Source organism: Dermochelys coriacea, chromosome 21, assembly GCF_009764565.3.
Source record: "Dermochelys coriacea isolate rDerCor1 chromosome 21, rDerCor1.pri.v4, whole genome shotgun sequence".
In the NCBI taxonomy this organism is placed as follows: Eukaryota; Metazoa; Chordata; order Testudines; family Dermochelyidae; genus Dermochelys; species Dermochelys coriacea.
Window position 1 is genome coordinate 7254532 of NC_050088.1, and position 23908 is coordinate 7278439.

General features: G+C 42.7%; 1 protein-coding gene across 49 annotated transcripts in view; it reads right to left on the bottom strand.

Moving 5' to 3' along the window:
• NFASC (neurofascin) overlaps positions 1 to 23908 on the bottom strand; it is a 182008-nt gene that overhangs the window by 106340 nt on the left and 51760 nt on the right. For all 49 annotated transcript variants that reach the window (XM_043500386.1, XM_038379847.2, XM_043500401.1 and 46 more), the window contains exon 2: positions 19526 to 19612. The gene's annotated coding sequence lies outside the window, so the exon portion shown is untranslated. The remainder of the gene's footprint in view (positions 1 to 19525; positions 19613 to 23908) is intronic.

Genomic DNA, 23908 nt, shown 5'->3' on the forward strand with positions numbered 1-23908 from the left:
AAAAGAAATCTTCCTAGGTCCTGTTTAAAACCAGAAATGGCCCCTATCCAAAGACTCAAATTCACACGTGTCTACTTTAGACCCTCTGAAACCTGCATGCCTATCTACATCTTACAGCTTGAGCCCATCTCTATTGAAAACCTAACAATGTTTGCCCAGAGAAAGGAGGTGGTGAAAGATTAAAGTAGAGGAATCCAAAAGGGAACGGACACACGGAGATAGCTGTGACACACAAGATGGGGCGACTATGTTCCTGCTCCAGGAGAATACAAACAATGGAAACAATTACCATTCTATGGAAACAGGTGCACATTACAGCTGAGGGTCATGTGACAGGTACACAGACAACAGAGTTTAAAGCAGAAATAACATTTCCCATAGCAAAACTAGCCACACTTTTTATTCTTGTGCAGCAGTCATGACAAGGATACATGGGAGCCAGGAGGAGATTTCCTATCATCCACAGTATATTTTGCATCAAAAAATGAACTGACAGTGAGTGGATCCTAACACAGCATTCAGAGTAGCAGCCGTGTTAGTCTGTATTCGCAAAAAGAAAAGGAGTACTTGTGGCACCTTAGAGACTAACAAATTTATTAGAGCATAAGCTTTCGTGAGCTACAGCTCACATGCATCCGATGAAGTGAGCTATAGCTCACGAAAGCTTATGCTCTAATAAATTTGTTAGTCTCTAAGGTGCCACAAGTACTCCTTTTCTTTTAACACAGCATTGTAGGTATTCCACTCTATTGTAAAAGGCAGAGGAAAGATTCTGTGCATCCATGTGTGCTTTCTTCTAGTTCAAGTAAATCCTCCTTCTCCCAAAAAATAGTTTGCACTTATATACATTATCTGAACATTTTAAGTGTTTATAAACATTAAAGAATTCTCAGAATACCCAGGTGAGGTATATATTAACCTATCTATTACATAGATAGGGATACTGATGCAACAAGAGGTCAAATGACTCCCCTAGTGACACAATAAGCCGAAGAAAAGCACTGTGTAAGCTTAAAAGCTTGTCTCTCTCACCAACAGAAGTTGGTCCAATAAAAGATATTTCCTCACCCACCTTGTTTCACAATCAGTGTCACTGTAAGGAACAGAACTTGGCTGACTTCAGTGTAACCTTGCACTGTATCCAGTGCAGGGATTGAATACCTTAAATATTGGCATAGGTGGTATATGAGAGTTTCCAGGAGAGTGGATTTGCATTTGTAAGTGTGTTATTTGCATGTGTTTTTTGCACAGTTCTGTTGTGGGTACAAATATAAAAATGGCTCCTCTAATCAACTGATTGCAAGTGCAGATCTGGTAGAGGTGCAGTTACTCAGTGCATTTAGCATGAGGAAATTGCATTTGCAAGCAGGGAGCGTGCACTTTCCCAAGCTAAAAATATAATCCATTATTCTTTTTCTGGGAAGTACTTAACGCAGGAAAGTACTGGTCCACGTGTACCACTGCAAACAGGAATACAGTTATATTTAGCCCCAAATTAATACATTTCACATGCCTAAGTGATTCAAGTACTGTTGTACACAGAATACTGTCTAAAAGTAAACTTCATGCAAGTTGCAGACATTATAGTAACAAAAGCTGCGTACCAGTGGATTGCAACGTACAAAAATAGTGATAATTAGTACTACTTTAAAAATAAATGGGGAAAATAAGTCGGTTTTAAAAAGTCTGTTATTTTAAGGAAAACGAGCTGGACAAATGAACAGAACTCTCCAGAAACCATCATAAAGTTCATCAAGCACACTATCTGACAAATATGATTCAATTGGCTCCACAAGGCAAACGCAATTCCCTGACGTATTGACCCAAGGTTAGTGAGAGTTGCAGGTGCAGCCTCTTTAGGTTTAGCCCATTATTTTAGGGGTCTATTCACCTCTTGATATGCATACGCATCAAAGAGGAAAGATCCCCTTGCTTAGTATTTGCTATTGGATAAGTGCTAACCAGGCCGGCTCCAGTGTTTTTGCTGCCCCAAGCGGCAAAAAAAAAAAACACACACAAAAACTTGCTGCCGAACGGGGAGGCGGAATCCTGCCCACCGAACACAGAGGCGGAGTGATGGTGCGGCTGCCAAATTGCCGCCAGCAACCGAAGAAGAGTCACGTCCCCGCCACCGAATTGCCGCTGAGCACGCAACACGCTGGGACGGAGCGGCTGCCAAATTCCCGCAACTGCCAAGGGCGAATTGCCGCCCCAGAGCCCGATGTCCTGCCGCCCCTTTACATTGGCCGCCCCAGGCACCTGCTTGGTTTGCCGATGCCTGGAGCCAGCCCTGGTGCTAACAATATAAGCTCCTCTAGGCAGCGATTGTACAGCACCTAGCACTATGGAGCTATACCTGGTCGGCATCTAGGTGATACCACTAAATTGAAAATGTGCGTTATGCAAGGACGGTCTTTGCCTAGGGGAGCTCACAGTCTCAAGACTGGGTAAAAGTTCTTTATTAGTAAAAACCTCTGTCAGTTAATTAGATGACACAGAAAAAACAGTTCAAACCCATTTACTGTTATAATTCTTTCAGAGTGCACACCTTTTCCTAACGGTTTCACAAGCTCTCAAGTTTCATCTTCTTTGGTAAAGACAATATTTATACACCAACGATCAAAACTGAGCAGAATGTCTGCAAACAACTCAAGTTAGTAGCAAAGGAGAAATAAGTCGAGGCAACTTTTAAACTTTCTCAGTGTAACAAAGTAAAGAAAAAAAATCAAGTTTTAATTTTTTTTCCCCCACTAGGGTGACCAGACAGCAAATGTGAAAAATTGGGACGGGGTGGGGGTAATAGGAGCCTATATAAGAAAAAGACCCAAAAACCGGGACTGTCCCTATAAAATCGCAAAAAGAAAAGGAGTACTTTTGGCACCTTAGAGACTAACAAATTTATTTGAGCATAAGCTTTCGTGAGCCATAAGCTTTCGTGATGCATCCGATGAAGTGAGCTGTGGCTCACGAAAGCTTATGCTCAAATAAATTTGTTAGTCTCTAAGGTGCTGCAAGTACTCCTTTTCTTTTTGCGAATACAGACTAACACGGCTGCTACTCTGAAATCTATAAAATCGGGACATCTGGGCACCCTACCCCCCCACAGAGCTGTGTAACTGTAGCATTTTCATCACACTTGATCTTCCTAAAAGAATTATAGTTCTAGGTATTTGACTGCAGGTTCCTACCCTTCATTTTCTCAGACAGGTTATTCAAGGATACTATTTAATTTCAGGTTTCAGAGTAGCAGCCGTGTTAGTCTGTATTCGCAAAAAGAAAAGGAGTACTTGTGGCACCTTAGAGACTAACAAATTTATTAGAGCATAAGCTTTCGTGCATCCAATGAAGTGAGCTGTAGCTCACGAAAGCTTATGCTCTAATAAATTTGTTAGTCTCTAAGGTGCCACAAGTACTCCTTTTCTTTTTATTTCATTTCAGAGGCAGCAGTCCACTCACCCAGCCTGGGAAAACTAAAAGGATAACTGTAGAGGATTAGAGCCTTCGACCTGCTGTTTGTACATTCTAGCTTTGGTCAGCCTGCCTCAAGATGACAGGAATCTATTCTTTCTTCTGTCTCCGGGCAGCTGAGTTAGAAAACCTTTCATCCCTTTCCTGATGAATCTGCCCAACCTCTCTCTCCGTCCCCACTACCCCTGCAACCTGAGACTTCCATCTGCTCTGTGTGAGCAAGTTTCCTAGCTAGCTTCTATTCATGCAGAGATAAGAGAGATGGGAGGGGAATGTTTAATTATCATTGGCTAGCTAAGCAGCAGAAAGAGCTGAAGGGCCAGAAGAGAGGCTTAGGACTTGCTCTGATTATTAATAGAACATGAACCACATGCTACTCAAATAGGTCATTACTTCTTCAGCCAGGCTACTCATGTCCGCCCCTCGCATCAGACATTAACCATTCGAAGCAGGCACACAGTCAATGGCTGAGCAACAATGAAAGTGCACTGCATGTGAAAATGTCTCCCTTTGCTGCAAACATACAACTTTCAGTGAGAATCAGCACTGGGTCCAAGCAGTAAAGTCTAGATCCAGATTTGGTTCCAACCAGTCCCAGGATTAGAATATCCTGGATTTTAGGGGTTTAATTCGGGCCCATCTCTCTTTGGAATATCGCCTTTCGTCCAGATTCAGCAAAGCCCAGGCCATAAGTAGTCCTCATCCCTATTTACCAAAGGCTTGATCCAGCCCCGATGAACTCGATAGGAGATTTACCACTGGCTTCAATGAGAACAGGATTGAGTCTCAAAGCATTTAAGCAGGTACTTAACTATAAGCACCTGAGCAGTTCCACTCACATCAAGTTAAGCATGTGCTTAAGTGCTTTACTGAAATCGGGCCTTAGTGTATTCTCATTAAAACATATTCCTTCCTTGTCACCTGAGCAAAACACCGAGCACCCTGAACTCTCGATGGAGTCATTGGTGGCAAAGGGTGCACAGCTCTTTGCAGGACCGGGCCCTCGATTTGGAGCGAAACAAAAAAAAAGCAACAATTGAAAATAAGGAAAAAAATCATCCCATGATAAAGTTAAATAAATAAAATACCCCATAGTGGAGAACTGTTTTTAAATCAACTCATCAGATCCACCAGGACATTCTTCATAGCAATTAGAAAAACTCCTGTTACTAATGTTCCCAAGAAGACATTTACCTATCATTTTATGGGCTTCATTCACATAATTAAAAAAGTGACAATTACAGAACAGTGTTTTGCAATCACTTTTAAAATGAGGCAAAAAGAAAAGGAGTACCCGTGGCACCTTAGAGACTAACAAATTTATTAGAGCATAAGCTTTCGTGAGCTACAGCTCACTTCATCGGATGCATTTGGTGGAAAAAGCAGAGGAGAGATTTATATACACACACACAGAGAACATGAAACAATGGGTTTATCATACACACTGTAAGGAGAGTGATCACTTAAGATAAGCCATCACCAGCAGCAGGGGGGGAAAGGAGGAAAACCTTTCATGGTGACAAGCAAGGTAGGCTAATTCCAGCAGTTAACAAGAATATCAGAGGAACAGTGGGGAAACTCCCTGAAAAAGCACAAGAACAAATCCGCACAGACACACCCCTGGAGCCCCGACCTGGGGTATTCTATCTGCTACCCAACATCCATAAACCTGGAAATCCTGGACGCCCCATCATCTCAGGCATTGGCACCCTGACAGCAGGATTGTCTGGCTATGTAGACTCCCTCCTCAGGCCCTTCGTTACCAGCACTCCCAGCTATCTTCGAGACACCACTGACTTCCTGGGGAAACTACAGTCCATTGGTGATCTTCCTAAAAACACCATCCTGGCCACTATGGATGTAGAAGCCTCTACACCAACATTCCACACAAAGATGGACTACAAGCCGTCAGGAACAGTATCCCCGATACTGTCACGGCTAACCTGGTGGCTGAACTTTGTGACTTTGTCCTGACACATAACTATTTCACATTTGGTGACAATGTATACCTTCAAATCAGCGGCACTGCGATGGGTACCCGCATGGCCCCACAGTATGCCAACACTTTTATGGCTGACTTAGAACAACGCTTCCTCAGCTCTCGTCCCCTAATGCCCCTACTCTACTTGCGCTACATTGATGACAACTTCATCATCTGGACCCATGGAAAAGAAGCTCTTGAGGAATTCCACCATGATTTCAACAATTTCCATCCCACCATCAACCTCAGCCTGGACCAGTCCACACAAGAGATCCACTTCCTGGACACTACGGTGCTAATAAGCGATGGTCACATAAACACCACCCTATATCGGAAACCTACTGACCGCTATTCCTACCTACATGCCTCTAGCTTTCATCCAGATCATACCACTCGATCCATTGTCTACAGCCAAGCGCTACGATATAACCGCATTTGCTCCAACCCCTCAGACAGAGACAAACACCTACAAGATCTCTATCATGCATTCCTACAACTACAATACCCACCTGCTGAAGTGAAGAAACAGATTGACAGAGCCAGAAGAGTACCCAGAAGTCACCTACTACAGGACAGGCCCAACAAAGAAAACAACAGAACGCCACTAGCCATCACCTTCAGCCCCCAACTAAAACCTCTCCAACGCATCATCAAGGATCTACAACCTATCCTGAAGGACGACCCATCACTCTCACAGATCTTGGGAGACAGACCAGTCCTTGCTTACAGACAGCCCCCCAATCTGAAGCAAATACTCACCAGCAACCACACACCACACAACAGAACCACTAACCCAGGAACCTATCCTTGCAACAAAGCCCGTTGCCAACTCTGTCCACATATCTATTCAGGGGATACCATCATAGGGCCTAATCACATCAGCCACACTATCAGAGGCTCGTTCACCTGCGCATCTACCAATGTGATATATGCCATCATGTGCCAGCAATGCCCCTCTGCCATGTACATTGGCCAAACTGGACAGTCTCTACGTAAAAGAATGAATGGACACAAATCAGACGTCAAGAATTATAACATTCAAAAACCAGTTGGAGAACACTTCAATCTCTCTGGTCACTCGATCACAGATCTTAGAGTGGCTATACTTCAACAAAAAAGCTTCAAAAACAGACTCCAACGAGAGACTGCTGAATTGGATTTAATTTGCAAACTGGATACAATTAACTTAGGCTTGAATAGAGACTGGGAATGGATGAGTCATTACACAAAGTAAAACTATTTCCCCATGGTATTTCTCCCCCCCACCCCACCCGCCACTGTTCCTCTGATATTCTTGTTAACTGCTGGAATTAGCCTACCTTGCTTGTCACCATGAAAGATTTTCCTCCTTTCCCCCGCCTGCTGCTGGTAATGGCTTATCTTAAGTGATCACTCTCCTTACAGTGTGTATGATAAACCCATTGTTTCATGTTCTCTGTGTGTGTGTATATAAATCTCTCCTCTGCTTTTTCCACCAAATGCATCCGATGAAGTGAGCTGTAGCTCACGAAAGCTTATGCTCTAATAAATTTGTTAGTCTCTAAGGTGCCATGGGTACTCCTTTTCTTTTTGCGAATACAGACTAACACGGCTGCTACTCTGAAACCTTTTAAAATGAGGGAAAACATTAAGTTTTATGCAGTGTAAATTGATGGTTTAAAAAAAAAAAAAAGTAGTTCCCTAATGAAAACTAGAGGGAGAGGGGGTGCGGAAAAACTGGTTTCTGGGATCTCTCTTCCTCTCCTGCTTTATTTCCATTCCCTCTCACTGCCCCCGCCCCCCAACATGCAATATGCTAGCTGGGTTTCCGGGTTGCTGACTTCAAGGTTGTAAATTTGCCCTCTCCTTTTGTTTGGCGATAACAGGACCTGTCGTCACTTGCGTCAAAAGCCATCACTTGCATGCAAGACGATTGTTAGGGCCCCAATCCTGTGAACTGTTCATGTGAGAACTGCCTCCCTGGAACAATTTGCAGGACTGAGGTTTAAGATGGCAAAATAAGATCCTTCATTATATTATATTATGTATGTACACAGATACACACCCTGTCTACTTTAACAGCTAAACTACATACACCACCCCCCACAATATATAATACTCAGACACAAACCAATTCTTTCTGAACATGTGAATCCCTACAAGCATTTTTAAGAAGCCACTTAAAACATTTGTTGTATTATTGTGCAGGTGGCAAGGTCAATGTATAGCAATATCAGCACACTACATAGCAGATATGGGGAAAGGATAGGATCTTTTGAAACTTTTATCCCATAGGTCTAACTGGAGCGGAGAGTACCCTTCCTCCAGACAGCAGCTATCTGAAACCCTTAGGAAGGGCAGCGTTTTCTGTCCTCTCTATTCAGAAAGGAGAGAGAAGAGTGCCGTGTACTCGTTTCTGAAGTTACGTTCAGCTTTCATAATTGTTCTTCAGAACACAGTGATTGTCACAAACAAACCCAGACAAAGCCAGGTAATTTCTCTTCTTTCATTACAAAATCCCTTTAGCAACTCTAACACTCTTTTCCCCTGCCCAGCATTAGGGGGTGGGTGGGTATGAAAGACAGGTTTGCACCAGGAAGCCTGTTCCATAGTTTAAAGCTCTGGAAGGTCTCGCATCCCTCACAATCCTATTCTATACGTCTTGGGGATAAGCCCCAAACCAGAGACCCCAAAAGACCTTCTCCCAAAAAGAAATTTCTCAAGATTTTTGGATCCAATCTCTATGGCTGGGCCTGATCACTACAATGGGTCAAACCTAACAGCTGGCTCCAAACTCACCCAAATTTTGCAAGGTTCAGATTTGAACCCAAAGGTTACGGTTTAGGCTCATATCTGTAAAGCACATTTAATCACAAAGCATTTTGCAGATTATACCCAGTATTATTAATAACTATTTATATTGCTACAGCACCTAGAAGCCTCCATCAGGTGGCATCCAATGTGCTACATACCACACAATTATATCGTAAAATGCAAGGGTGGAAAGCAGTCAGCAACTGGCACACAGCACAGCAGCGCAGGGATGTAATTTTTGGACAGTGGCACTGGGGATAATCCCCACTTTTAGGAAAAGCAGTTGCGGGACCTTTAGTGTCCAAGCTGAGCCAATTGGACCTGATAGAGACTGGCCGAGGGGTTAGGGCATGGGGTGGGAACCAAAAAATAGAGTAAAGTTACGAAAAGTCTGCAAGACAAAAATTACATGGGATAAAGAAAATACTATCCATCCCAACCATATTGGAGTTATAGGGATTTCAACACCCTATAGTTTTGCACCGAGATGCTATACCAGCATGCTGGCCTGCTGAGAGAAATTGGCAATTAACTCCTCATTAAAATTTCATACCTCAGCTCTCTTCTTCCCTCATTGTCTCCCCTATCCTCCTCCAGGTCCTGTCTCCCCCACTGGGTTAGTCTCAGTAAAGGGCCTAAAGCAGCCTGATGCAGTCCATCTGCAATGCTGTGGAGCTGTAATCATGGCTGGAGCGGTTAACCTTGGTATACAGCAGCCCTACCTCCCCCACTGACAGCTATTGTTCAACCCTCCTGGAAGGCTGTCCATCTGTTTCATTGTTCTGCGGGTGTGAGAAGCCTCCTACAGGAACCCATATGCTGCAGCTGTCAATCAGGGAATCCACACAGATCAAGGGGTCAAGGAAATGGGTTTTTTGGGGGGTGTCACAGTTCATGCTATTCTAAAATGTTTAATCTCCATTCACCAGTGACTCCATCCATTCCCATTGCCACTTCGAAAGGATGCTGGGATTTGCTTGGACATGAGGCAGACCATGATATGTTTAGCTTTCCAGATTGTCAGAGTTGGGATTCACCATCGAGGGACTCCCAGCTTGCCTTGTGCCTCAGAGTTACAGAAGCTTTAACAATGGGTGATTCTCCACCCTTTCCTTCCCACCTGAGAAGGTCAAAGTGTTCTAGGAACGTCGGCTAATATAGCCGTACAAACCAACCTTGAGATAGGTGCAGTGGTCACCTTTAAAAAGGTAACAGTTTGCATGCAATGGTATGCTAGATACCACAGTTTCTTCCTATATTTGGAATATGACATAAACCTTATGGTAAAGTACCATCAGGAGACTAGAATACAGAATATACCTATAATATAACTGTAAAAACATACATCACAAAAGAAAATTACATCTTCTTTACAGGCTTTAAAAAAAAAACACCACAGCATAGAGAATTATAACCCTGCTAGAGAGTTCTATGGAAAGGTTATTTTTTAATATACTCTATGGGACTCTTCCCTAAGGGCATGGAATTCTGTGGGCTTTTAAAATGGCAATTGCCATAGGTACCATGATCATTTCATAAAATGGGGAAACTGAGGAACTGATGGGTTTGACAACTTGTCCAAGTTCACAGAAGATGTCAGTACCCAAGCTGGGGGCTACCAGTTTCTATTCCAACTCTCTAGCCTACGCTTTGGCCACTACTGTCATTCTTTTCTAATGGCTTCCTGTCCTCCTCTCAGCCAATTCTTTTTTCCACACGCAGCATGATTCCCTGAGTAAAATACTGGATACAATCCAATGGAGGTGCTGAGCATTTTCATCCCTCAGCAAAGTTAACAAGAGCCGAGGGTGCTCAGCACATTGCAGGAATCAGGCCTCTTATTCGGAGCATGCCAAAATGGTTGGCAATATAAAGGCTGATGTTTGGAGTTTTGAATGTAACCCAATTCTAACAGTCCTCTCGGCTGCTATCAAGAGGAAAAAAATTCTTCTTCCATTCCATACTCTGTCCCCCTTGTCCTCCATAAAATTTCCTGTCCTTTTACCTTGTGCGTGCAATGGCACAAGTTTGAAACGTGCCCTGGGATAAGGAGAATGCCTGCAGAATAATTATTGGTATTGTCTTGTTAATAACACTGCTACTCTTATTATTGGGCCAAATCTTCAGCTGGTATAAATCCACATAGCTCCACTGAAGGCAATGGAGCAATGCTGATTTACATCCTGTGAGACCCAATCAGGAAACATAGTAATGTGTACTAGGTCTGAGCAGTAGTTTCAGAATTGCTTAAAGTTGAGTGGGGCTTTGTTTCATAAAATCAGTTTGTTCTGCTGCAACGATAAAGTAGCACACAGAGAGGCAGGGATCTCAGTCAACACTAAGTCCAAGCCATGATGCCAAACCTGGGGCTATTGTGGGCATCCTGGCATGTTCAACTCACAGGCCACACACCAACTCAGCTATCTTAATTTGTTCTCTCTTTTGCCCCCCCCCCAGGTTTGTTGAGCAAAAGCGGAATACAAAAAAGGGGGAGGCATGCAAACGTAGCAAATAAGGGCTCTGTCACTAAAGAAGTATCATCATGGTCTCAGTGCATTATAAAGAGGGAATGCCTGTAATCAGAAAGAACGCTAGTTCTCATGATCAGAGAAATGCTTTTAGAACGATACTTCAGATAACTACAGCCAGAGGACTAACACACACACACACACACACCTCAGCAGAAGAGAAGTGTAGCTGCCACTTAAAGCAGGTAAGGTTTGACTGGTCTCAGCTTACTTGAACTCTCTGGATATCTGCTCATAAGTTCATGCTTTTTACAAACCAACACTTGCACTGCCACGCAGGGGAAGTCAAGATAACCTCTCTCACTCACGTCCAAACACTCCTCTTGGTATATAAAGCAGGCAGCTTAAACACTACAGGTTTAGGCTTTATAGAAAACCCAAGATAGATCAATGTATTTTGTATTAAAATCAATAGCCTCTCCTGCTCAGTTTCCAACCTGCCCTCAGAAGAAAGGCACAGGGAAACAATCTGTTTCTCAGGGCCACTGGTTCCTCGCATCACTTCTCTGTGTTATTTCACAGTACATTGCACCCTCTTCTCTATCTCATCCTTTGTAGCATCCCTGCGGCATGCATGCATATCCATTGGGGGGATTACGAGTAGCTCATGCCCTGCGAGCTGTATGTTTAAAAAGCCTTTGATACCGAGTGTGAGGCTACCACTAGAAATAGTAGTAGGTTCCTTAAATCACCCAGCAAATTAACTGGTATGTAGAAGCAGCCAGAACCCATAGCATGGGATATAGGGCAAAACATTGGAAGTCTAGTCAATCAGCTCATTCATATTAAGTTATAACACAGGTTTGCAATTGTGAGATTTGCACACAAATGCACACAGCTTCTGATTATTACTACTACTACTATTTAAAAAAAGGCAGGAGGAACTGAATAATCTGACTTGCTGATACTCAAGGAAATGGCTGTAGCTCACAGCTTTGGAATTTATCAGCCTTGTTATACAAGTCTGATAGTTAAGGTGACAGTTTTATAATGTAATCGGTTTCCTTACAAATCTCTGAGTCACACTATAGCATGGGGCAACTTCACTTAAGGTCTCTTTGTCTAGGTACTTATCCACCATTGTCGCATCTGAGCGCCTCACAAACGTTAGTGGATTTATCCTCATACCACCCCTCTGAGATGGAGTGTACTCCTATCCCCATTTTACAAAGGAGGAATGTCACAGGTTAGGACACCTGCGCCTGTATTTCCCCTGAGTGGTTCAACAAGGACACCAGCTCTTGACTTCCCCAATCCATTGCATTTCACCTCTCCCCCTCTTCTTACACGGGTATTCCTAGGCTGAGCAGTTCCCTGCCTTCACTGTGTGTTTCCCAGCAAAGACAAAAAGAAAAGGAGTACTTGTGGCGAATACAGACTAACACGGCTGCTACTCTGAAACCAGCAGAGACAGTCTGCCTAAACAGACCTGCTTGCTTCACTTCAGAGACTGACATGAGTGATGGCAACAGATACACGTTACCCCACAGCTCTTTCTAAACAAGTCTACTTCATTCTTAAGGTAAAAGGCACTAGAGAAAAAAACCCACTGAAAACAACAACAGAACCTACACAAAAATTCTAACAAGCTTACCAGAGTTCACCCCAACTCTAACATGGGCTCTGGCAGGAGAAGTCTTTCAACACCCCACCCTTGGGGTTTCCTTGTGGTTACAAATTCATCACAAAAAGAAAAGGAGTACTTGTGGCACCTTAGAGACTGACAAATTTATTAGAGTATAAGCTTTCGTGAGCTACAGCTCACTTCATCGGATGCATGTGAGCATGTGAGCTGTAGCTCACGAAAGCTTATGTTCTAATAAATTTGTTAGTCTCTAAGGTGCCACAAGTACTCCTTTTCTTTTTGCGAATACAGACTAACACGGCTGCTACTCTGAAAATTCATCACAGCTTCAGCTCAAAACAAGGAAACTCGTGACAAGTTTAGTCCACCTTTAGTTCAGGGGTCTTGAATCTGGAATTCCCAGAAGCAGGTATTTAGTATACAATGGGTCTCTCCTCACAGGATGCATCTTCAAAAAGTTGAAACCTTCAAAAGGTTGGCTGCAGAGGGGAAGAATTTGCATTCTCCTCACCTCAAGGTAACTTCCAAGGAAATCCACTTTAGATATATTGTTCCAAAAAGACCACTGAATTTCCTAATGCCTTCCAGAGATAGCATTTATCTGTCTTCCTGCTAAAGAAGTTCCATGCAACCTCGCAATAGCCCCTAAACATTTGTATTTGTAATACAATCAACTCCAAAGATGCTAAACTTACTTCAATAAAGCTCATTCAGAATATTATCAGTCTGTCACAGGGAATCCCAGCACAGCAAGGTTAAGTTACTTGCCACTGGCCACACAAGCAATGTGGCAGAGATAGGAACTACACTGAGATCATCTGAGTAGCAGTCCAGTGCCTTAACCATAAGGTCATCAACAGAAGGAATTACTCTAGCTTTATAGCTCTGTTACCAACAGCAGAACTTGACTTAACACATGAAAACATTCCGTGGAGAGAGATGATTTGGACTTCATTTACTGAATGATGCTAACAAGAAAAAAACCAATGCGTCATAGTTATGAAAGCACAGTACCTGCTGGGAATTCTCAATCTGACAGTTGATCAGCAGATTTTTAGGGCAATTTCCTGTAGCAGCAGGGGCACCTTGTTGACACAGCTCTAGTAATGAGCAAACCAAACTCTATTTCCCACCCTCCACGGACAAAGCCTCTCCCTATATGCTTGTTTGACATCTCCTCGTTTCATCAATGGGACTTGGAAATGGTGAGAAAAATCATTCATGGAAGTTCCTTTTGTTTTCCATTAAGTATGTCACAGAATACAGTTTATTCAGGTTTCCTTTCAATGACAATAAATGTTGCATGTAAGGCAGATGGGTTGGGGAACTCAACCTTCATTTGAAATGAAATCAACCAAGATGGTCTCTTGACAATTTGGGGATGTCTAGGGCTCTTCTTTATATTTAGGCTTAGAAGGATGAGATAGTTATTGGTAAATGTTGATTTCATTGTACACACACACAAACCAACAAAAAATATTTCCATCGATAATAATCAAAATTTATAGATAGGCAAAGAAAGTAAAAAAGCTGCTTGAGAACTTCTTAGAGTTTGATTTAAGGATATTTATTTTGTCTGTTTTGACATGTGATGTTGATAGTTTGTGTTTTAACAGTTATAAAGCTTTAACTTTTTGACTGTCAAATCTGTCTTTATATAATTATTGCTTGACTCCCTATTGTCTGACCCCCATAATTTCCCACAATGGTGAAAATGTAAATAAATAAAAATGGGGGGGGGAAATGCTGAAACCCCATAATTTTACACAAGTGTGAAAATTTAAATAGGTAAAAATAAAAACCCAAAAACAAACATGGATAACTGCCAAAATCAGAAAAAAAATTAAATTCCATCAAGCCTATTTATACAAAAAGAAAAGGAGTACTTGTGGCACCTTAGAGACTAACAAATTTATTAGAGCATAAGCTTTTGTGAGCTACAGCTCACTTCATCGGATGCATTTGGTGGAAAAAACGGAGTATTTTTTCCACCAAATGCATCCGATGAAGTGAGCTGTAGCTCACGAAAGCTTATGCTCAAATAAATTTGTTAGTCTCTAAGGTGCCACAAGTACTCCTTTTCTTTTTGCGAATACAGACTAACACGGCTGCTACTCTGAAACCTATTTATACAGTTACTTATGGGGGACACACTTTACATTGTAATCTGGTTTATTATTATAATCTTGTTTAAGGAGAACGAGGAGTAACTTTAAAGGAATACTGCAAAGGGAGTTTGAGGAGAGATGAGCTTAAAGGGCAGCATAGCACATGCAAAGAGCAGATGGAATTACACACCACTGATGGGCCACATTCCTGCCCTGTTATCGCACTACATCATATAAAGGTACATCAAGCTTTTATGAAAAGCAAAAGAGAAGAATAGATGGTTCAGTGGATTGGTGAGAGGCTGTGGAACCTCTAACCTTCAGGTCATCCATTTTTAAGCCAACCCTGGTTTGATAGTGACTGAAAGTTGTGACCGAGTTGTGACTTTCCAGTGGCCCTTGCATGAAATGAATCTGGTGGATCTTAGTCCAATTTGCAATAGACTAGATGACACCATACAGATCGCTTCCACAACTGGCATTAATTGCTCCTCCACAACACTGCACTGTTGCAGTCTCAGCAGAGATGCAAGGGATTGACGGGATCATGGAGACGGAGCTCCCTTCTTGGACCATTTAAAGACATTTGAGGCATATAGGCAGGACAGCATGCAGATAATTTTTCTCTGCTGCTGTCCATGCTCTGTGGATGGACAGAGGCCTTTGGCCCCTAGAACTGGCAACCTGGCACCTTTCATCAGCACTATATAGAAGGGAAATTCCCCTACAATGTGGAGCAAATAGCAGGATCAAAAACCCATCACCTCCACATAAAAGCTGTTAATGTTTGTGTGCATGCTCCCCTGGTTCGCCTCACCTCAGAGGAAGCAGCATCTCTCATCTGGTGATTAGCAGATTGCTAATCACACACTGCAATCACTATGAACAGCCATCGTTACACAATTCACACAGCAAGTGCTTTGGAAAACCCAGCTTTCTCCTTCTGGATTCACACGCTAGTTCACTTCATCTCCCCTCCATAGACTTTCCCTCTCAAGGCCAGCACGCAGGGCCCTATGGGATTTGCAGCAAGCAGCAGATAATCACAGGCAAAGTCAATAGAAGCAACACCCAGAGAGAGGCGACATGCTCTAGTAGACCAACCACATGGTACTGGGAATCACAGACCAAATTCTAACTCTGGCTCACTATATGATCAGGGGCGAGTCACATCCTCGCTCTCTGCCTGAGTTTCCCCATCTGTAAATTGGGGATAAATACCCGTCTTATGTGATGCTTCATTCATTCCTATCCAGGAAATGCTATTAGATGCTCAGATGGGAGTTAGGAAAGGCAAAGTATTGTCAAATCGTATCCACCAACGCAGAAAACTCCACCCAAATCCAGCCTGATGGAACAGAGGATGTTACAGTTAGAGTATGCATCCAATGAAGTGAGCTGTAGCTCACGAAAGCTTATGCTCAAATAAATTTGTTAGTCTCTAAGGTGCCACAAGTACTCCTTTTCTTTTTGCAAATACAGACTAACACGGCTGCTACTCTGAAACTAGTTAGAGGAGAATTATAGTTCTCTTCACTTGCTGCATTTGCCATTCTTGTGATGCTCCAGCACGGCAGGTATCATCATCCCAATATTATATATGGCGAAACAGTGCCCGGGTACTATGGCAATGAATGTTACATGAACCCCCAAGACAGACAAACTAATGCAGAGAGGTTAAGAGCTTGCTTTTCCAGTGGTGCTGATAGCCGACAATTCCGTTTAGAAGCAATGAGAACTGCAAGTGCTCATCACTTCCAAATATCAGGCTCTCGGTGACTTGCTGAAGGCCCATGTCATTATCATTCCAACAAGACATTAGGCTCCAACCTTATACCTAAGGTCCCACACAACATGTGTTCATATGAACCAGCAAGTCGGAATGCCACTGCACGTTCCCTGTCCACAGTCCTGGGAGACTCCAATACCAGCAAGGTTACAGCTGAGACTCAGGGCTTGTCTACACAAAATAATAAGACTGCAGCAAGCTGGGGTGTGAATCTACCCCACGCTAGCCAGCTGTTCGGGTAGACCAGTGGCTCTCAACCTTTCCAGACTACTGTAACCCTTTCAGGAATCTGATTTATCTTGTGTACCCCAAGTTTCACCTCACTTAAGAGCTACTTGCTTACAAAATCAGATATAAAAATACAAAAAAGTGTCACAGCACACTATTGCTGAAAAATTGCTGACTTTCTCATTTTCATCATATAATTATAAAACAAATCAACTGGTTTACATATCACATATTGTACTTATACTTTACATTTCACATATTGTATAGTATATAGAGCAGTATAAACACGTCATTGTCTGTATGAAATTTTAGTTTGTACTGACTTCGCCAGTGCTTTTTATGTAGCCTGTTGTAAAACTAGGCAGATATCTGGATGAGTTGATGTATCCCCTGGAAGGCCTCTGTGTACCACGGGGGTTGAGAACCACTGGTGTAGTCCCTGCTGATGCACCGTTAACAGTTTGTTAGAGTGCTTTGATGTAGTTCCTCTTGAAATGGGACTAGCTCAAAGTGTTCTAGCCAATGATTAATGCACATCACCCAGTGCACATGGACAGTTAAACCACAGCAGGCTAGCGTGGGGGTAGATTGATACCTCAGCTTCCTGCAGTCTAATTGTTCATATAGACAAGTCCTAAATTCCCAAACTTCCCAGACTACATGAAGGGGTCGCCCACAGGCCACACTGCTTTTCATACTGGCAATAATAATGGCTTCTCTGCAGATGAGGAGACAGTTTGTCACCAAAGTCAGCTCTTTTCTGTGTGCCCCATGAAGTGTTTACATTCTCCTGCATGTGGTGTCACGTAGGTTAAATTGCATCTGCTCAGCTGTATCACAGCAGCCTATGACAAGATGTAACATGTCACAAATATACAGGGCCAGACACTGAACACAACACTTTCCTCTGTTCAGATGGAAAAGGTTAATGAAGCAAAATTGCATGAGCTGCATTGTGTGGATGCCCAGGGGTTAAAATTTCCCTGACTACTCATAAACCAGGAAATTATTTGGTGCCTAATTGAATTCCACAAGTACTCCTTTTCTTTTTGTGAATACAGACTAAAATGGCTGCTACTCTGAAACCTGAATTCCACTGTTCTTTATCCTTACATCTTCCAGGGAAGATGCAAACATAAGGTCCTGACCACTAGTGATCAATAAAGATCCCAGGGCACTGTCTTTAGGAGAAGGAGTGTTAACCTTTGTGTCCCAGTCAGATTTAATCTCAGGAAGCTACAGTGTCAACCCAAATTGCACTTTCAAGTGGATATTTACTTCTGCACCTCCTGTTCCTGTGCACGGCTAAATAGTTATTGTATTCCACCCCAGAGATAGCTGGATTTCAGAGCTGTGTTAAGAGCTCTCAAATTATTTCACCGACTGCAAATGGGTACTGAGGTTTTTAGTTAAGGTTTGAAGTAATATAAGATGATTTGATGGCATTTGATTATTAATATTTTTCTGCTATTATTATCCTTTATTTTGTAACAGCTGGGAGGATTGTTTAAGTAATTCACTCACAACACGGGCAGATCTTCTTACTTCATTCAAGAAACGGGCTGTGACTCGAGTATCAGACCAGAGATGCATAAAATGAAATCTTGACCCCACTGAAATCAATGAAAGTCTGCATGGGGCCAAGATTTCACCTACAGCAATAAAGAACCATTTTTGATCATAGAGTCTGACCTTCTGTATAACATAGGCCACAGATGTCTACCCAGTGATTCCCACATCATGCTTAATATTCTGTGGTTCAGTGAGAGCATATATTTTAGGAAAGCATCCAATTGTGATTTATAATTTAAAATATTGGAAAATCAACCATGTCCTTTGGCGAAAGGATCTGACACTTGCTGTCAAAGCATGCCATTAATTCAATTGTCAAAGTATTTTTTTTTTTAAATCATGCCACATAAAGCATAAGTAGGGCTCAAACGCAGGGCTAGAAATTAACCTTTTTCTGAAGCAGTGAAGGACTAATCCACATGGATTATTTATTTCAACCAAGGGCATTCTGATACAACTGAAGCTGATCTGATCTGCTGTGCCACTGCCTGGAGGTGATGTTGCTTTCCAGACACTGAAACTGACACATGGAGTGCATGCCGCTTGCTGACTCTTCTGTTTTAGTGTCTGGACAGCAGCAGCTCTGGATAGAAGCAACCAAGTCACAACAAGCTCAAGTTAGGTTAGCTGGGGATGCATCTATTCTCAGTATTTGCCCACATCAAAGCTGACCAATCCCAGAGTTGGATCTCTGCACCAGAGTTTCCAATTCTGTTAAAGATCCACACACACTTAATTAAGATAGGAAACAAGCTGGGTAAATATTAAACTGATTTACTGAGCTTTTCTTTGGCCGATGGAATAAGTTAATTAAGTTATCATAGACTGCTCTTGAATTCGGTAAGCAGCTAAACATGCTTTCCACCAAGGTAATGCAATTATTTCAGTACTGTTTTCACCAACCAGGAAGGAAAGGGGAATAAGGCACACAGACAATCAAAGTAGCTTTGGAATCATTATTTTGGTCCCCAAATTTTTCATTGTCTTTAATTGGGCAGAGGCTCAAGTCACTAAATTTAGAATCAAATGGAAAGCGATAACACCTCCAGGATGAGGAGTGTTCAAGATCTGAGGTTTTCATTGTCCTGTTAATATAAAGCTGGGGGATCATCTGTAAAATCCAGATTAGGATTCATATTTCTTTTTGGAGAGCTAGTGAAAGCCATTGGTGAGTGTGTGTTACAGGTCCTCCTGTTTGTGGCCAATCCTCAGAGGATAGGAGTTGTTCAAATCGCTCTAAACTGTCTCTCTTTAGCTGTAGCAACTCATGCATTTAATTCTGGAGGTCCCTGGTTCAATCCCAGGTGTGCTAACTGTCACACTAGACCTTTACTCGGGGGTTTGGTTTGGACAGCAGCCATAGCCACAGTTAGCCTTGTGCCCAGGGTTAGCTTCTCTAGTTTGTTAACCGGTATGAAGTTCAATTCAAACTAATTTGGTTATGATTGAAATAAGCGAGGTGCTGTGTCTTACCTTAACACTGTATCCTTGGTCTCTTAAATACTTGTTGCTTGTCTTAAAGATTTCAGGTGACTATTATTCAGCCTATGGAAAATGGGGCTGGGGAGGGGACACAAAAATCAGAATGAATGAATGATTTGTAAAGAATCTGTACATTATCTTTTATAAGTTTTCTAAGAGTTCTCTAGAATTTTTAAGCCATGATTTTTAAAAGCAACTAGTGATTTCCGATGCCCAAACTGAGACACCTTAAAGGGGCCCAATTTTCAGAGGGTGCTGAACACCCCCACCCCAAAATCAGGACCCCTTCGAAAGGTGTTTCTGGTTAGGCATCACAAAGCTAAGGCACTTGAAAAAAATATCACTAGTTACAACTGAAATCTTGGCTTTAGCCTCTTGATCTCCATAACATTTTAATGAATCACAGACCATGAGCACATTTGTACATTATTGCAAAACATCAAGGCAAATTTTCAGAACGTCAGATTCTGCCCTCAGGTTCATCAGTGCAAGTCCAAAAAAAAATTTGATGTTTTGCCTTGGGTTAAAATCATGCTTTTTAAGCATGTTAGTGTAAGAGTCTTCTCTGGAATATTTCCCCTCTTGGGATCTGAGATTTTGGGGCAACTTTTATGTAATTGTGCAATTGGATTGTTTTTCCTGAGAAGACTTTTTTTTTTTTTAAATTAGTTTCTCAAACAGCAAGCATTTGACACAGTAAAGAGTGGATGGAGTTACACGGGGGATGCAAATCTGGAATAACTGAGAGCAGAATTTGACCCCCAAAACAGAAACCATGTAAAACAGACAAACCTTACAAAGATTTAACATTAGCATCTTTGCTTCACAGAGCTTAGAACATACATGTCAAAAAAGCAACCTTAAGATGATGTGATGAGTCACTCCCTCTATGGCTGGCTCTAAATCATGGGACGACAGATATAATAGATAGATTTTGTCAATTAGATAATGTACTTCTTCTTCCTTACTTCCCTTCAGTACATTTATTAGTATTTTGTCCAAATGAGGGGTAAAAGTCCCAAGGAATGCAGAGCCCAGTACTTCCCAGAGAAGACAACTTCACAGCCTAATCCTGTTCACTGTCAGGATTTCCCACCTCCCCATTCAGTCTAAATTTCCCCTTTCCCATTCCTCCTCATTTTACTTCTTTGTACCAAGCTTAACAATCCCATCTCCTGGAATACCCTTCAAGTATTTATATAAATTCATGCTTCCCTCATCCCCAACCAATTTAATTATGGTTTAGGCAAAATGAACATATTTCGCTCCTTTAACCTCCCCTCAAACTCAATCCATTCAGTCCCCTGATAATTTTATTCTCTCAACTTCTTTCCAATTGGCCAGTATTATTCTGGCAAACCAAAGTACAGAACTGAGTGAGATATTCCAGATGTGGTCACACCACAGCTATATGAAGCAAACTTCCTCCCGCTGCCCTGGGTGGTGGTGGTCTTTGCACACACGCTGCTCAGAGCTGCCTTTACCCTCAGCTCTCACAACATATGCCACTTTTTTTTTTTAAAGTCCAGGAAGAAATAAGCCAAGAGGACCCCTAGCTAAGTTGTTAACAGTGTAAATAATTCCTTCACAAAGCCCTTATGACCAAAACTGGAACATACAGGGAGAGAGACTGATGTTATGGCTCAGTGGGGTAGTTCCAGATACCATATCACTTGATCATCTTTTTGACAGCATCACCATTACATCGTTTGTACAGCTAGGAAAACAAGTTGCCTCTTGACACATTTCAATCACAAAATGGCATTAAGCTACAAACCATCAACAGACCTCAGAGAAGCCTTTGTTACAGACATATTTAAAAGCATGATCTTAACCAGTAAGACTATAAGAACAGCCAGACTGGGTCAGACCAATGGTCCATCTAGCCCAGCATCCTGTCTTCCGACAGTGGCCAATGCCAGGTGCCCCAGAGGGAATGAACAGAACAGGTAATTATCAAGTGATCCATCCTCTGTCACCCAATTCCCAGCTCCTGGCAAACAGAGGCTAGAGACACCATCCCTGCCCATCCTGGGTAATAGTCATTGATGGACCAATCCTCCATGAACTTATCTAGCTCTTTTTTGAACCCTGTTATAGTCTTGGCCTTCCCAACATCCAAGTTTAAGTGGTAAAGCCTCAATTACGTACCACTGTCTTCAAAGAGAATCTGCTTTTGATCTCACCTTCCTTTGTGGATTATATCTAACCAGATATATACACCTTCTGCTGGGGTCTGAATGCGAGCTATTAGAAGCCTCAGCCTTTCCCAACTCAAGCACATAATAAAAAGGTAATATCCATTGAGTGATTACCAGCTGCTGAGTTCACTTGTGTAACAAAATGCTGGAGGGGAGAGGAGAATGCAGGAACTTTTATATCCACAATTTGCAATTGTGAAATCACACGCACCTGGGAGAACATCCAAGAACAATGTTTGCCTGTATTGGAGGAGTCAAATTTCTGGCAACACAAATGAAACCAGAGGCCAAATCTGCTCTTGCAGTTACATCAGTATGAATCCATGTTAATCCCACTGGAGCCAATGGAGTCATTCCCATTGCATAGGTGAGAGTCTGGAGTAACTCCATTGAAGTCAGCTGAGTTGGTCCCGTTAGGCTAGTGTATCACAGCAGAATTAAGCACAATGGGTGTAATAAGAGCCACTAGCTTCATTTTATTTGGGAAACTGACAGGTAACAATGAAGGAGAATTTGGTGAAAACCCAACACCTCCTTCTCACACACCCAAATTCCTTAACATCTTTCCCTGGAACAGGAAGCAGCCCCTCTGCACTCAGTTTAAAGCACATACTCCCGTTCCTAGGCCCTCAGAGGATTCGGGCTTTAACCTTTCTGTGCAGCAAGGCATGCACCTTATCAACATGCAGCATTATGGGACAGAAACCACAGTCAGGCGTAATAAAAACCAATAGTGCCAGGCAACCCACCAGACAGGAGGAAAAGGTCCGCAGGAGGTTTTTTGTTGGAAATAAGCTCATGTCACTGACCGTGCTGAACCGAGAAGTTAGGAAAGCCAAGTATGGAGCACAGGGACAGGTTTCTAGGTTGTACTAAGAAGGGGGAAAAAAACTCAGTGTGGGAGATCCCATCTGCAGATGACTCAGCTCAAGGCCCAACACACTCCTTATAACCCATTTGGGACCTGCACAGAGGACCTGCTCCTGAGGAAGCTTGCCTGAGACAAACCAAATAGGGACCTCTGAATTGTGACCTTGTGTGCGCTCCATTTAACTGCCTCCATCCTACTTCCCGGAGAGAGAGCGTGCACGAGTGCCCAGGGAATGGGGCTCAGTAATACCTTAAAGGGAGGGGGAAGTTGATAAATCGCGTATCCTCTTCCCTTCCCAAATGTAGAGCTGGGCAGTGCGACTGCTTTGGAAAATATTCCGAAGGCCAACTCTTCCATCCCCCACTCCATCAACAAGTGCCCGTAGCCAGGGTCAGCAGAGGTGGCTTCTGCAACAACGGGGAAGGAGAAAGGAAGCATCTTTGACCCCAAAGCCACTGAATGGCAGCAGAACCATTTCAGGTTTGCTAAAGCTGTAACTTAAGGTCTGTGACGGGAAGGAGGGTGGAGTGAGAGTGGAATCCACCTGTTTTACAAACATGTAAAATATACACCAACTGGAGCCCCAAATCCCCTCCTGCCCTGCCTTCCTCAGCCCTGTTGCACATGGGCACTCACAAAGCTCCTTGTGGGGCTGTCCTCTGCAGACATCTCATTCTCTACGCCATGCATTGGAAACAGAGTTCCACTGCCTCTGGGGTCACCTATGGGTGCAAGGGAGCAAGCAGGAGCCTGCCCTGAGGAAGGAAGAAGAGGGAGCAGAAATAGGAAAAAGTCACAACAGCCGCCGTGACAAGCTCAGAGAAACAATCAACAGTCTCACCAAGGAAATACTTCTGTTTGTCCTCTAAGGGCTGAAAGAACAAAGCAGGATTTGTGGTTTCTCACTCCCCTGCAGGAATTCACATTCTGGGACATTCTAAATGCCATTTTTCTACAGAGAATTTAATCATCAGCCATACCCAGAATGCAGCAAGAAAAAAAAAAACACCAACATGCGCATACATTGGCACAAGTACCGGGATAGGCTCAAGGCAGTGACATTAAAGAGATCCATACGTCTGAGCCAGAGAATCACAGGAGTCTCCAGTTATGTCTTGACTGCAGAGCTAGCCTGCACTACAACCCTGGTGTTGCTCCAACCCTCCTTACATACAAAAACCTCTAACCTGGTCTTGAGGGTGATTTAAACCAGTGGTTCCCAAACCTTTTACTAAAGGTGACCTGCCAACTGCATTTTGTCTTTTTTTGCCATTCAAAACAACATATATGCCCCGGCACCAC